Source organism: Pongo pygmaeus, chromosome 11, assembly GCF_028885625.2.
Source record: "Pongo pygmaeus isolate AG05252 chromosome 11, NHGRI_mPonPyg2-v2.0_pri, whole genome shotgun sequence".
NCBI classification, from domain to species: domain Eukaryota; kingdom Metazoa; phylum Chordata; class Mammalia; order Primates; family Hominidae; genus Pongo; species Pongo pygmaeus.
Window position 1 is genome coordinate 21,053,733 of NC_072384.2, and position 17,801 is coordinate 21,071,533.

Consider the following 17,801-nt stretch of genomic DNA (forward strand, 5'->3'; position numbering starts at 1 on the left):
TTTTTAACATAAATTTTCAGTAAAAGTCTAGAATGCTCCTGAGTGTTGAAGAGCAGAGTTTGAGATGGATTGTGGAAAACGAGTCAGTTACTATCTTAGGGCTTACAGACCTCTCATGCATAAAATGAAACAAAAGAAAGAAAAAAAAATCTAAAGTAGAAATTTGGAAAAAGAAGTTCCCTGGAGGAATGTAAGAATTTATCTCTTCTCTGCAAATCCCATGAAATATTCAGTGGTGTGCTGGATTTTTCACAGAACCTAAGGGGAGACACTCTAAAAATGTTAAAGGGGCCAGGTGCGGTGGTTCACGCCTGTAATTCCAGCACTTTGGGAGTCCGAGGAGCGTGGACTCCCACAATCAGCCTGGGCAACATGGTGAAACCCCTTCTCTACTAAAAATACAAAAATTAGCCAGGCGTGGTGGCGTGCACCTGAAATCCCAGCTACTCGGGAGGCAGAGGCACGAGAATCACTTGAACCCTTGAGGTGAAGGTTGCAGTACACCGAGATTGCACCATTGCACTCCAGCCTGGGCGAGAGAATGAAACTCTGTCCCCCCCCAAAAAAAAAATTTAAAAAAAAAGTAAAAAAAAAAAGTTAAAAGACAGCCTGAAAACTTGGAGTCATCAAGCAATTGACACTTGGTTTACATGAAGATGATATATCACGGACTTTACATATAATTATATTGCTTTCTAAATGACCTAGAGAAAGATCATTCTAACCATTCTATTTGGATGAAGATTGGACAAATGTATCCAGTTATTTTAGTATATTTGAATATCTGTAGATCAAATGGAAAAATGCATTTATAATGCTCCTTAGTAGGATTTGGCTGACAGGCCACAGTCTAATTTGACTATCAAAATTTCATGTTAGAGTGAACTCTACATCATACTATTGGGATTTTACTGCTACATGTCCAAATTGATGTTTAGAAAAAAAAGGCATGTTGTATCAGTAATTTACCACGTAGTCCTTAGAGTCATTATCACAAAATTGATTCTCAGTAAAGATCAATTTGTTAGAAGGAAGGAAGGAAGGAAGGAAGGAAGGAAGGAAATATCACTTTTCAGCTTGCTTCTGTGTGCTGGCACAATATACACAGGGCTTTGGAATGGGTTTGTGTGCTTATGGATGCATGCAAATATTTTTGTATATGCGTATGTGTATGTTTTAAGCCTAGTGTTGAAGTCAGTAGGGTTCTTCACCATTATTCCAGTTAGTCTCATCCAGAGACACGGTGAATTATATTTGCCACTGCCTTGAAGGTGGGCATGACCATGTGACCTGCTTCGGTTACTGAAACATGAGCTGACATGATATTTGGCACATCTGGGTAGCGTTAAAGCCAGTGTTCAATTTCCCACATCCTTTTCTCATTTAGTTAAAGATGGTAGAGGCCTTGTGTGAGGCAATTGTGGAGCAGGCCCCTGCGTGCCCTAAAATTCACATATAATATGAGCAAAAAAGACTTTTTGCTTTAATCCACTGAGATTTTGAGCCTAATTGTTACTGCAGCATAACTTATTCACCCTGACTGACACCAATGGCAAGGTGAGTAGAAGGATACACTGTGGAGTATGATGCCTAAGTTGTGATTGTGGTCCTGCCAGAGAGGACTGTGTAATGTTGGGCAAGTTAAAGAACCTATATGTGCTACAACTTTGTTGTCTGAAAATGAGAATATATAAAAGCAATTTGGTTTAAAAAAAGTCGGCATTCTTATGCATTGATGGATTGATTTTTTAAATGACCATAGCTATACAATCCAAGACTCCACAACAGGAGGAGAAATTCACGTTAAGATATAACACAAGGTAGAATGTCTCATATATGGATCCCTGCAGCTACAGGTAAGTCCAATGTTTTAGAAAAAATAAAGACAGTGAGTGGTTTAGCATGGAAATTGTTTGGTAATTACATCCAAGGGTTCCACAGTCATTTACCTAGAGGTGAAATGGTGCAGCTGTGATGTGGAGCTCTAGCATCCTGCTCACATTTGCTCTGCTTGCCTCTGAACATCCCCCTTCCTTTTCTTGTCAAGTATTAGATACTGTCTCGGTTCTGTTGTTGACCATATTCACGATTCATTAAGAGCCTAGCATGAGCCAGTGATTCTCCTGAGCACTTCAGAGGCCATCACTAAGGCCAAGTCCCTGTCCTCCGGCCTATTGGCCCCTACTCCTAGATTGCTTTATATCTCAGAAATTGGTTAAAGGAACTCAGAGTGCATTTTATGCACCAATTAGGTTTCCAGAATGGAACCACTGCCCAAATATTCCTAGGTTATAGGAAAATTTAAGCCTGGAGGAAAGCAGTTGATGTCTTATAAGTCAGAGTTAATGGAAATGTCCAGGGCAGTGGAGACAAAAATAAGAAAGGGAAGCAAAGTAGACAGTCTTGCTTATCTAATGCTTGGGGAGAAATAAAACTCAGCTCATAAGATCTCACAAATACTGCAGTCTATTAAAACATGACGAGGGTAACTACAGATAAAGTTCAGCTGGTGTGAGGGCAAAGGCACTGGCAGTTTTCTCAATATGAGGAAAAGATGGGAACATCAACCAGTGTGCCCTCCAGCAGGTCACAAAGCCTCTGGCCAGGCCTCAGCCAAGAGTACCTGAGCCTGCAGATGTCTGCAGCCCAGTTAAATGGACCAATGTCCCTTATTTCATGCAACAGAACCCAAGAAGCCCATACTATTAGCTATTTGAAGTGTTGCAAGTTAAAAAGGAGGCATTCCTTTGCCCAACCTCTGTCTCTATCAGTCACCACCCAGATCAAATACCGCTTTAGTGGATCAAATCGACACCTCCTAGATACTCTAAACCCCTTCCCTCTTTGATTCGTATGAACTGCAAAAGTCACTTGAATTCAAAGTGTGCACTAGCCACATCAGCTAATCGAATGTGCAGTGATTTAAGATAACTCCATTCACTCAGGTCCCTGCCTAGATCCCCACACAGCTGCTTTTTAAATAGCATTATTGCGATGTATTTCACATGTCATACAATTCACCTATTTAAAGTATATAATCCAATGATTTTTCAGCATATTTACAGAGATGTGCAACCATCACCACAGTCAAATTTAAAACATTTTCCATCACCTCAAAATGTGCCCTTTTGCTACACTCCCTTTACCCCACCCCATATTACCACTCAGCAACTGCCAATGTACTTTCCTTAGCTCTAAAGTTGTCTATTCTGGACATTTCACATAATGGAATGATACAATAGGTGACTTTTTGTGTCTGGCTTCTTTCATGTAGCATAACATTTTCAAGGTGTATCCAACCATCACATGGATCAGTACTTCATCATTTTATAGCCAAATAATATTCCATTGCATGAACATACCATGTTTTTAAAATCTATTCCTTAGTGGACATTTGGATTGTTTCCAACTTGTGGCAATTACTCATAATGCATTACAATTTGTGTAAAAGTTTTTGTGTGGACATATGTTTTTACTTTTCTTGGGAGGAGAGTTCTCTGGGAGTGGAATTGCTAGCTCATATAGAAACGATACTTAATTTTTTGAGGCATTGTCAACAGCTTGCAAAAATGGCTGCACCATTTCATGTTTCCACTAGCAATAAGAGTTTTGCTTTGTCCACATCCTTGCCAAGAGTGATAATTATCTGACCTATTGATTCCAGCCACATTAGTGAGTGTGAGGTGGTATTCCTTGGTCGGTTTTATTTGTACTTCCCTGATGACTAATAATGTCAAACATATTTTCCTGTATTTATTTGCCATTTGTTTCTTCTTGGGAGAAATACTTATTTAGATCTTTTTCATGTTTTTAAGTTGAATTATCTTTTGATCAACAAGTTGTATGAGTTTTCCACATATTCTAGATTTTTTTAATCAAATATGTGATTTTGCAATTTTTTAAAATTCTGTGTTGTGATTTATCTTCCTTGATAATATCCTTTACAACACAAAGTTTATAATTTGATGATGTTCAATTTATTTTTTGTTTCTTCTGCTTTTTCATTCATATCTAAGAATTCATTGCCCAGTGAAGGTCGTGTTGATTAACCCTCATAATTTTTTCAAATAGTTGTATAACTTTAGCTCTAATATTTTGTTCTTCAGTCCATTTGAGATAATTTTTATATAATGTAAAGTAAAAGTCCAATTTCACTCATTTGTGTACGGCTACTCAGTTGTTTCAGGACCATTTGTTGAGAAAAATATTATTTTCCTCAATGAATATTCCTGGCAATTTTGTCAAAATAAGTTGTAAAAGTTTATTTCTAGGTTCTCAGTTTTATCCATTGCTCTATATGTCTATGTTTTTGCCAGTATCACACTGTTTCGATTAACATAGCACATTTTTTATGCATTCATTGGTTGATGAGTATTTAAGTTTGTTTCACATCTTTGCAGTTGTGAATAGTGCTGTGATAAACATATCTGTACACGTCTTTTGATATAATGACTTATTTTCCTTTGGGTAGATAGCCAGTAGTGGGATTACTAGATCAAATAGTAGAGATACCTTTGGTGGAGAAATCTTCCTACCGTTTTCCATGAAGGCTGTACTAATTTACCCTCCCAACATCAGTGTATAAGCATTCTCTTTTGATCACATCCATGCCACATCTATTGTTTTTGACTTTTTAATAATGCCCATCCTGGCTGGAGTAAGGTGGTATCTCATTGGGGTTTTAATTTGCATTTCCTGGATGATTAGTAATGTTGAACATCTTTTCTTGTTTGCTGGCCATTTGGATATCTTCTTTGGAGTGCTTTCTTGTCATGTAATTTGTCCAGTTTCTAATGGGATTTTTTTTTATTTTTTTATTTTTATTTTTTGCTGATTTGTTCAAGATCCTTGGAGATTCTTGCAGTTCCTTGCAGGTATAAGTCTTTTGTCAGGTGCATAGTTTCCCAAACATCTTTTTTTCCCATTCTGTAAGCTGTCTGTTTACTCTGATGATTATTTATTTTGTGGTGCAGAAGTTTTTTAGTTTAAATATGCCCCATTTATTTATTTTTGTTTTTGTTGCATTTGCTTTTGGGGTCTTAGTCATAAATTCTTTGCATAGGCCAATGTCCAGATAGATTTTTCTAAGTTTTCTTCCAGAATGTTTAAGGATTCCAGTCTTAGATTTAAGTCTTTGATCAATCTTGAGTTGTTTTTTTGCTTATAGGAAGAGATAGGATCCAATTTCATTCTTTTACATATGGCCATCCAGTTTTCCCAGCATCATTTATTGAATATGCTGTCCTTTCCTCAATTTAAGTTTTTGTATGTTTTGTCAAAAATCAGTTGGTTTTAAGTATTTGGCTTTATTTCTGGGTTCTCTATTCTGTTCCATTGGTCTACATACCTACTTTTATACAAGTACCATGCTGTTTTGGTTACAATAGTCTTGTATTATACTTTGAAGTTGGGTAATGTGATGCCTCTAGATTTGTTTTATTAAGTGTTGCTTTATTTGGGCTCTTTTTTGTTTTCATATGAATTGTAGAATTGTTTTCTAATTCTTTGAAAAATGGCATTGATATTTCAATAAGAATTGCATTGAATCTACAGATTGTTTTGTGAAATATGGTCATTTTCATGATACTGATTCTTCCAACCCATAAACATGGGATATATTTTCATGTATTTGTGTTGTCTCTGATTTATTTCACAGCGTTTTTTACTTCTCTTTGTAAAGTTTCTTTACCCTTGGTTAAGTATATTTTTAGATATTTTCTTTTTTTGCAGCTGTTGTGAAAGGAATAAAGTTTTGATTTTATTCTCAGCTTGGTCAATGTTGTTGTATAGAAGTGATACTGATTTTTGTATGTTGATTTTGTAACCTGAGACTTTACTGAATTCATGTATCTGTTTTTGAGAGGAGGAATTTGAAGAGTGCTGGTATGTAATGTCCCCACAGACAGAGAAGCTTCCTTGTTTACAGTAGAGCCATTGGTATTTCAATAAGAATTGCATTGAATCTACAGATTGCTTTGGGCAATATGGTCATTTTCATGATACTGATTCTTCCAACCCATAAACATGGGAAATGTTTTCATGTATTTGTGTTGTCTCTGATTTATTTCACAGTATTTTTTACTTCTCTGCAAAGTTTCTTTACCCTTGGTTAAGTATATTTTTAGATATTTTCTTTTTTTGCAGCTGTTGTGAAAGGAATAAAGTTTTGATTTTATTCTCAGCTTGGTCAGTGTTGTTGTATAGAAGTGATACTGATTTTTGTATGTTGATTTTGTAACCTGAGACTTTACTGAATTCATATGCCTGTTTTTGAGAAGAGGAATTTGAAGAGTGCTGATGTGATGTCCCCATAGACAGAGAAGCTACCTTGTTTACAGTAGAGCCAGGCCTGGAGTGGCTGACTCCAGATTTCAGTCTGGATCTCTTTCTATTAACCAGGTTTCACTAAAGATAGGCTTTGGGCCAAACCTGACCACTCCAGTTGTTTGCATAGTGGCTATTTCTTTTCTCATGAGTAGTAAATAGTAATTAGGATAGTAACCTTATGGCATGCTTTTTACAGAAATAGTTTGCCTAACTCAACATTAAACCAATTCCTGAATCTCATCTTTGAGGAACTATTCTATAGGACTACTGCTATTACCAATTTCTCTATCAAGCAAGGTCTAGACAGGGGATAGTCTGACTAAACAAAGTGGAGAAGCTGGGATTATTTAACTTTAGAAGCCTGGAGTAAGGGTACTGCACCACTGAAGCTCAGCTTTCTAAAAATGGGCTAGGTTGGGGCTGATGTCTTCGAAAAGTCCCATATACATAAGACCTGAGATGATGGGGAGTGGTCTCTGAGGGGGTACAATTACATTAGTTCCACAAATGTTGGAAAAACTGCAAATTGAATTGAACCACTATTTATGTTATGAAATACAGGCCCCAAAGTGAAGAGGCAAGGATGGTGTGATCTTCTCAGGAACATCTGGAAGCAGGCTGTCCCCATATTCTTTATTATCAGAGCCAAACAGGAAGCCACTGGCAAAAGAGAATTGTAGTCTTGAGTCTCAGCTGCAATGTCATGCAACAGAGAATAAAAGTGCAGGTTTGAAGCTGAGAGATGAGAGCTTCACCACTGGCACAACATTTTGTATTAAATAGATCAAAACTTGGAGAGGGATACAAGCAAAAGAAAAAGGAGCAATTTAAAGGATGAAGTAATCTTTGCAGAAGTGTCACAATAAACAGAACACACATATTTCTAAGTCATAATCATTAAAGAAATGAAATTAAATCACATACGGAATGAAGCATAACCATTGGGAAAAATAAGGTGTGTCTTTCAGGAGGGAGGGAGATGGCTGTCAGAGGGACTGATTAAAAACTGCAATGATTCAAACACAGGAAAGCTGTAAAATTAGCTCTCTCATAATTCAGTCTCTTAAATACATAATGTTGGGAAAACTGAGTATCTACATGCCAAAAAAGTAATACTGAATCCTTATCTCTCACCATATGCAAAAATCAACTCAAAATGAATTAAAGACTTAAACATAAGACCTGAAACTATACAACTGATAAAGGAAAAATCAGAAAAAGCCATACAACATTGGTCTGGGCAATTATATCTTTTATTTGACCTTAAAACCACAGACAACAAAAACAAACATAAACAATGGGAACACATCAAAATAAAAAGCTTCTTCACATTAAAGGAAATAATTAAGAGTAAAAATACAACCTATAGATGGAGGAAAAAGCTTTGCAAGTCACACATATGATGAAGGATTAGTATCCAAAATATATAAAGAAGTAATACAACTCTACAGAGAGAAAATAATTCGATTAAGAAGGAAGGGACTTGAATAGACATTTCTTAAAAGAAGACATACAAGTGGCTAAGAGATATATAAAAAAATGCTCAACATTTCTAATAATTAGAAAGATGTAAATTAAAACACAAGGTGATAACCTTATAGCTGCTAGAATGGCTAATATTAAAAAGTCAAAATATAACAAGTGTTGGTGAGGATGTTGAGAAAAGGGAACCCATGTACCCTGTTGGTGCTAATGGAAATTAGTACAGCCATTTTGGAAGACAGTAGGAAGGTTCTTCTAAACACTAAAAACAGAACTACCATTATGATCCAGCAATCCCATATCTGAGTTTGTACCTGAAGGATTTGAAACCACTATGTCAAAGAAATATTTGCACTCCCATGTTTATTGCAGCAGTAGTCACAATAGCCAAGTTATGGAATGAACGTAGGTGTGCATCAGCAATGAATAAGTAAAGAAAATATTATATACATACACAATAGAATATTATTTGGCCTTAAGAAAGGAAGAAATTCTGTCATTTGCAACAACATGGATGAAACTGGAGAATTTTATGTTAAGTGAAATAAGACAAACACAGAAAGACAAACACTGCATGTTTTCACTTATATGTGGAATCCAAAACAATTGAATTCACAGAAGCAGAGACTAGAATGGTGGTTACCAGAGGCTGCAGATAGAAAGAATGGGGAGATGATAATTAAAGTTTACAAAGCCTCAGTTAGACAGGAGGAATAAGTTTGGTTTTTCTTTTTAGAATATTTGTACAACATACTGAATGCATATAGCTAATAATCGAGTTCTGTACCTTTCAATATTACTAAGAATAAACTTATAATGTTCTCATCACAAAAATTATAAAGTATTTGAGGTGATGGGTATATTAATTAGCTTAATTTAATATTTTCACTTTGTATGCACATATTGTAATATCAGTTTTCATTTTATATATTTATTTTTATTATATTGTATATATTTAATAAATAGTTAATATCTCACTGTAATTTATCAGTCATATGATAATATGATTTTGTAGATTTGGGGGTTTTTTTTGTAGTTAATGCAAATAGCATAAGAATACCACAGGATTTATAACCAATCGGAAGGAAGACATAATAATTGATCATCATTGCATATATTTGTATATAATCAGAATTGCATGATATCACGTACTCTTTCAGTTTAAAATACAAGACAATAGTGCCAACTATACCCAGGATTACTCTCACAGATAGAGAGTTCATGAGTGATATTGCAGAGCAGCTATGAAGCATCTCTGCAGACATGCTACTCATCCTGTGGATATTTATGTAATAATATGAGTTGCAGAGGGTAAAAAGGTATGGAGTAATTTCCAAACAATGCAGTAAAGACACACTATTTCAACAATATTATTATTATTTTGGCCACCAGCAATATTAGCATAACCTTGTGTTTGTATTGAACTCTGTGCCCTTTAAAGCAATCCCATTTCCATCGCTTCCTTTATTCTTTGGCTTAATCATATATGTTGAGCAAGGAAGACCATTTATCCAGTTACAAAATATTTTTCAGAACTTTCTTTGTCCCAGTGTCAAAGATGCAGATATAATTCACATGATATCTGTCCTTATAAAGCTTACAGTTTGCTGGCAAAATCTGATGATTATTGTACAGTGAGTCAAGGGCTTGGACAAAAGTAAGGAGGATTCCATGACTCAGAGCAAGTCAAGGAGAATTGTAGAGATGAGCTTACTAAGGGTGTTTGAAGGGCAAGGGGGTTAGGTAGCTAATAAAGGAGAAGGAAGAGGAGGGGTCTGGAAAAAAGAAGATAAATCTCAGACACCATGGCAAATTCACTATTTCTCCCAGGTTTGGAGCAAGGGGTGAACTGTGGACAAGAAGGAAGGGGCCATTCAAGGGACTTTTTGCTACTCTTGAGAAACTTTATGTTTGAGAAAGAAGACATTGAATAATTTTATCCACGGATTTGCATACTAAGACTAGCATTTTAGAAAGATAAAAATGAAAATGTCAAGAAAAAATATATATTAGAGAAAGGAAAATGCAGATGAACATGTGGAGAAAATGACCACCTCTCTAAGTTTAAAACCTGCAAAATAATAATATATAGATTTTGCCAACTTGTACATGGAGTACAATTTTTAAACATACATGGAAATGAGGCATGCTAACTTCAGAAGCAAGCTATGGAAAAGATGAGAGGAAAATTGCAATTGAGAGAGTATGGGAGAGGACTTCAACTGCATATTTCTTTAAAATAAAAATCTGAATTATATATGACAAAATAAAAATCTGTATTATAGCTGCCTGGTATTATTTCTAGTAATCACATGTTTGAAATCATTTGCCATTTGTTGTTGTTGTTGTTTGTCTTATAGAAGTCACAGAAAGTGGATTGAGCTTAGAGCTGGAACAGTGAAATTTAAAGTAGAACAATCAAGTAGGAGGCAATTATAGGAATTATTCCTTTTTGACAGGAGAGAAAAATGAAGACAACATGAGTGAGAGAGATTATTCCCACAGTTACTGTTGCAATAACTCCTGTCTTCTGAAGCCTAATCAGTTGCTCTAGTATTTACTGATTCAACCCTGGACAATCACACTTTCTAAGCAAATGCCCATCTCTCTCATTCACCCCCAATTTGTGTTTCTATCAGAACAACTCATAGACTTTATGCCTGGCCCAGGACCAGTGCACAGGAAGAGTTTATTAATAATATAGTGACATTATAGAAACAATAATATCGATATTCACTCATCCTACTGCCAGGAATCTTTGAAGGATGGCAATTTTGATTGCTAAGGGAAAAGCAAAGAGTCATCTACTCAACTATTTGTCTACCTCCAGAGACTCCTAAATGATATTGTTGATTGGGTTCATTAAATGTGTACTAAAGAGACCAATTCCCTCGGCCCAATCAAATAACTCTGCTGCTCTGCCTTGTGTACTTGAATAGTGGAGAGAGCAGTCACAACTCTGACAAGCTAGTTAGTCAGCGTACCTCCTACTTGAAGAATGTTGGAGGGATGATGTAAGGCATGACCCATGGTTATTCGGAGGCTCACTCGAAAAAGGAATTTTGAGCCCCTCCTCCACCCCCTCACCGTGAAAGGGTTAGTGTGCTGTGCAAATGCCACTTGGGTGCTCATATACAGTGCTTGGTTTTATAGTGTCATGCCATCATGGGTGTCTGCAGTTGTCTCTACATAGCTCCTCATAGATCTTTGGAGAATATTGCTAACTCACTTCTGCAAAACTTAACTTGAAAAACATCCCTTTAATTGAGGGAGAATAATCTCTAATAAGTATCAAGGCAGCCATGCCACATGGAATCAAAGTTATTTGAGGCTGACAATTGTCCTGTTTTCATAGCCAATATATATCTGTGGCTAAAGAAGAAAGGCTTCAAGTGTAGGTACAATCACAGATCCTTCTAGAACCTCCTATTGACAATATCATCTATGGCAAAAGAAACGCTTGCCATCCACAGCCTGTTTTTGGATTACCTACTTCTACACAAGATTCAGTGTAACTCAAGAGCTTATTTCAATGGTAAATTTCTTTCTACAGAGGAAAAAATGTGCTCATTCATTCAAATACATACATTCAAATATATACACATATATGTATATGTGCCATGCTTTATTCTAGGTACTGGTGGCTATATATATGTGTATATATATACACATATATATATATACACACACACATATACATATATACATACATATACACATATGTATATACACATATACATACATATATACACATATATACACGTGTGTATATACGTATACACACGTGTTTACACACATGTGCATGTTTGTATATACGTATATACACACGTGTATATATGTATATACGTGTGTATATATACATATACACACATATGTATGTGTGTATATGTATATGTGTATATACATATGTGTGTATATATACACATATACACACACGTGTATATACACATTTATACACATATACATATGTGTATATACACATTTATACACATATACATATGTGTATATACACATTTATACACATATACATATGTGTGTATACACATTTATACACATATACATATGTGTATATATACACATTTATACACATATATACATATGTGTATATATACAGGTATATATGTATATATGCACGTATATATGTATATATGCACGTATATATGTGTAAATACGTATGCATATATACATATGTGTATATATACACATACATATATGTGTATATCTACACATATATGTGTATGTATACACATACATATATGTGTGTGTATGTATACACATACATATATGTGTATGTATACATATACATATGTGTATATATACATATACATATGTGTATACATGTATACATATACATATATGTGTATATATACATATACATATATGTGTATACATGTATACATATATACATATGTGTATATATGTACATGTATATATATGTGTATATATGTATATATGTATATATATGTGTATATGTATATATATACACATATATACACATATATACATATTGGTATACATATACACATATACACATATATACATATGGGTATATATACTATATACATATGTACACATATATACATACATATACATATATACACATATATACATACATATACATATATACATACATATACGTATATACACATATATACCCATATGTGTATATATACGTATATATACATATATACCCATATGTGTATGTGTGTGTGTGTGTGTGTGTATATATATATATATATATATATATAGCCACCAGTACCTAGAATAAATCATGGCACATATACATATATGTGTATGTATTTGAATGAATGAGCACATTTTTTCCTCTATAGAAAGAAATTTACAATTAGAATAAGCTCTTGAGTTACACTGAATCTTGTGTAGAAGTAGGTAATCCAAAAACAGGCTATGGATGGCAAGCAAGTGTTTTTTATATATATATACATATATACACATATATATGTATGTATGTATGTAAACACATATATACTCTTCACATATACTATATATGTATATATATATGTATGTGTATAGCCAGTAAGTGTATAAACACATTCTATGCTTTATGCTAGGTACTGCTGATACATCATTAAGACACTTACTATATTCCTTTCTCAGGGAGTTCGTTCAAACCAGATTCTGATTGGGAAAAATTTATCTTGGAATCACCTGTTTTCAGTCATGTCCACTCCACCCAGGAACAAAGGCACTGCAGGAAATAGCAAGTATATTGCCCCATTAAAGGGAAGTTCTGCACACCTAATCAAGTGACATCAAGGCCAAGAGCAAGGTTGGCTTCAGGTGTCCAGAGCCTGTAAGAGCAGCACGAGTTGTGTCTGGTAGCCAACACTTCTGGGAAATGTACAGCAACATCTAAAATGCTATAGATGTTTACATCACTCAACTGCCTAGATGTGCTTCAGCAGACATGGATAGCCCCTGGAGCACTGGATATTTCAGATTTGAAGAGAACATTATGGCTGCTGTATGTATTAGTGAGGATTATTTAGATACATAGAACCAATAGGATATATATTATAAATACAGACACATACATGTATGTCTTTATATAGATACATATATGTGTTTTATAAATCTAGCAAATGTATATAATACATAAATAATTATTGTAAGAAATTGACTCATATGATTATGGAGAATGCAAAGTCCCAAGATCTGCAGAATGTGTTGGCAAACCGAAGACCCAGGAGAGAGGTAATGTAGTTCCAAGCCAAAGGCCAACAGGCAGGAAGAATTCTCTTTTATTCAGTGAATTGTAAGTCTTTTTGTTCTATTCTGGCCTTCAACTGATTGGATAAGCTCTTCCCATGTAAGGAAGAGCAGTCTGCTCTACTCAGACTCAAATAAATTTACCAATTTATAGGTTTTTTCATCTTAAAAACACCCTTATAGACACACTAAGATTAATGTTTGACCAAATAACTGGAAACCCATGGACCAGTCAAGCTGATGCATAAAAATAACAATTACACCTACTTAAATTTTCCTAAAAACTATATTTTAAAAACTATTATGTCACTTGACACAATAGATACTTATTAGGTGCTTATTAAATATCTCAATTGCAAAGAACGAATTCATTTTTGGCCCAGTTCTGTTGCTACCTTGCAATGCCTACAAGTAACAGTAATGTTCTCGGTTTCAGTTATTTTCTTAAGACAGTGAGGATGATAAAAATGGTTCCATTCTTTATAATTTTAAGATGATTATAGATTCACATGCAGTCATAATAAATGATACAGGAAATAATTCATTAAAAAGCATGTACCCTTCACCCAGTGTTACGGGCAGAATTATGTCTCCCCAAACTTCATATGTTGAAGTGCTGACCTCCACACTTCAGAATGTGAATGTATTTGGAGAGAGAGCCTTTAAATAGGCAATTAAGGTGATGAATCATAGGGCTGGCCACAATCCAGTCTGACTCATGTCCTTATAGAGGACATAAAGACACAGATGCAGAGGAAAGAAAAAGACAGAAGAGACAGAAGGAGAAGGTCATCATCTGAAAGACATGGAGAGAAGCCTCGGATGAAACCAAACTTGCTGACACCTTGATCTTTGCATTGTAGTCTACAGAACTATGAGAAAATAAATATCGGTTGTTTAAGTCACCCAGTCTGGTGTTTTGTTATGGCAGCCCTAGCAAACTAATATACCCAGTATCTCCCAATGGTAACATCTTGCAAAACTACAGTAAAATAACACAACTAGGATATTGACACTGATACCGTCAAGACACAGAAGAGTTTCAATACCCCCAGGGTGATTCCTGTTATCTTTTTATCAGGGCATCCTACTACAACATTAGCATACATATTATATAATATTTTGTCTTACTATTTAATTTTCTTTGGAGTGATTCTAAATGATATTTTAATTTTGGTCTTCACATGTTCATTGAATTTCTATATACTAACAATGGACATATATAGTAAAGATACAAACAAATAAACAATTAATTAGTAAGGTCATAGCAATTAACCTTACTAACTCACTTACTAGCTCTAGGGTTTTCAGTTTTTGATGTCAAATTCCTTTATATTTTTGTATGAAAAATCACATTATCTGTACATAGGGGCAGTTTTACTTATTTCCAGTTGTATTCTTTTTATATCGATCTTGTCTTATTGCAGTGGCTAAAACTTCCATATTTTGTGAGTGTTCACATATTTCAATCATGATCTCATGTTTCTGAGAGTATATCCTTGCCTTGGTCTAAATCTTGGAAACCATCTTGGCTCAAATACATACATACATATATACATATATACATATATGTATATATGTATGTATGTATTTCAGGAGCTTTAAATTTCTTTCTTTTTTAAACTTTTATTTTAGGCTAAAACTTCCATATTTTGCTGAAAAAGAGTGGTAAGAGTGTATTCAAGCTTTCACCATTAAGTATAATGTTAACTGTAGGGCTTTCTTTGTAAATGTTTTTTATCAAGTTGAAGTTCTCTTTTATGCCTAGTTTGCTGAGAGTTTTCAGATGACTGAGGGTTGGATTTTGTAAAGTACTTCTGCATTAATTAATATCATCATATGATTTCTCTTCTTTAGCCTGTTTATGTAGCAAGTGGCATTGGTTGGTGTTTGAATGTTAACCCAGCCTAGCATAACTAGAATAAATCCCAATTGTTCATAGTGTATAAATCTTTTTATACTCTGCTGTATTGCATTTGCTAATATATTGCTTAGAATTTCTGCATCTGTGAAGAATATTGACTTGTCATGATTGTTTGTTGTTTTTTGTTTTTTCTTGGGGGATGGAATTGTGTTTGTCTGATTCTGATATCAAGAGCCTTATGAAATGTGTTGAGAAGTGTGCCTTCCTCTTCTATTTCTGAAAGCGATTGTATGAAACTGGTATTAATTCTTCCTTAAATTTTTCATAAAATTTTTCTGGGAAACCATCTTGGTCAAAAGGTTTTTTTCAGTTGCTTTCAATTTCTTTCCTTTTTTAACTTTTATTTTAGGTTTGGGGGTACAGGTAAACAGACAACCTACAAAATGGGGGAAAATATTTGAAAACAATGTATCTCAAAAAGGTCTAATATCCAGCATCTATAAGGAACTTAAACAAATTTACAAGAGAAAAACAACCCCATTAAAAAGTGGGCAAAGGACGTGAACAGACACTTCTCAAAAGAAGACATACGTGCAGCCAACAAACACATGGGAAAAAGCTCAACATCGCTAATCATTAGAGAAATGCAAATCAAAATCACAATGAGATACCATCTCGTACCAGTCAGAATGGCTATAATTAAAAAGGAGCTTTAAATTTCAAATCAATTTCTTAGATGGGTATAAGACAATTCAGGTTTTCTATTGCATTTTGGTTTGAGTTTTATTAATTTATGATTTTTGAGGAATTGGTTCATTTATTCTAAGTTGTTGTATTTATGAATATAAAGTTGCTCATAATATTCTGTTGTTATCCTTCTACTGGTTGTATGAGCTATAATACAATGTTTTATTCCTGAAATCACTAGTTTGAATTTTTTGGTCCATTTTTCTTAAAGTTTATATTTTATTATTCCTTTAAAAATAATCTTTTTGCTATGTCAATCTTCCCCATTATTGTCTTTTTTTCAATTTCATTGATTTTTTTCTCCTACCTTTATTTTCTGCTTTATGATTGCTTTGGGCTTATTTATTTTTTTCTGCTTTCTCAAGGTGGGAATGTAGATTATTTATGTGATAATTTTTTATATTCTTTTTTTACTTTTTTATTTTTTTTGGGGGGGTATGAAGTAGGTGTATATATTTATAGGGTACATGAGATATTTTGATACAGGCATGACATGTGAAATAGGCACATCCTGGAGAATGAGGTATCCATCCCCTCAAGCATTTATTCTTTGAGTTACAAACAATTCAATTACATTCTTTAAGTCATTTGAAAATGTGCAATTAACTTATTATTGACTGTAGTGACCCTATTCTGTTGTACTATTAAATAGTAGGTCTTATTCATTCTTTTCAACTGCTTTTTGGACCTGTTAATCATCTCCCATCCCTGCCAGCCCTCCACTACCCTCCTCAGACTCTGGTTACCATTCTTCTACTCTGTATCTATGAGTTTCATTGTTTTGATTTTTATATCCCACAAATAAGTGAGAACACACAATGTTTGCCTTTCTGTGCCTGGCTTATTTCATCCAACATAATGATCTTCAGTTCCACCCATGTTGTTGAAAATGACTGGATCTCATTTTTTTATGGCTGAATAGTACTCTACTGTGTATATGTACTACACATTTTTATTCATTCATCTGTTGATGGACCCTTAGGTTGCTTCCAAATCTTAGCTATTGTCAACAGTGCTGCGACAAACATAGGGGTGCAGATTATCTCTTCCATATACTGATTTACTTTCTTTTGGTGTATACCCAACAGTGGGTTTGCTATGATCCCCATATGATCATATATTAGCTCTATTTTTAGCTTTTTGAGAAACCGCCAAACTGTTCTCCATACTGGTTGTATTACTTTACATTTCCAGCAAAAGTGTACAAGCATTTCCTTTTCTTCACATTATTATTAGCATTTGTTATTGCCTGTCTTTTGGATAAAAGACATTTTAACTAGGGTAAGCTGACATCTCATTGTAGTTTTGATTTGCATTTTTCTGATGATCAGTGATGTTGAATACCTTTTCTTATGCCTATTTGCCATTTGTATGTCTTCTTTTGAGAAATATCTATTCAAATATTTTGCCCATTTTGATCACATTATTAGATTTGTTCATGTATTGCTGTTTGAGCTCCTTATAGATTTTAGTTTTTAACCCCTTGTAAAATAGGTAGCTTGCAAGTATTTTCTACTATTTTGTATGTTATCTCTTTGTTGATTGTTTCCTTTGCTGTGCAGAAGATTTTTAACTTGATGTAATCCCCTTTGTCCATTTTTGCTTTGGTAGCCTGAGCTTGTTGGGTATTAAGTAATTTTTGCCCAGACCA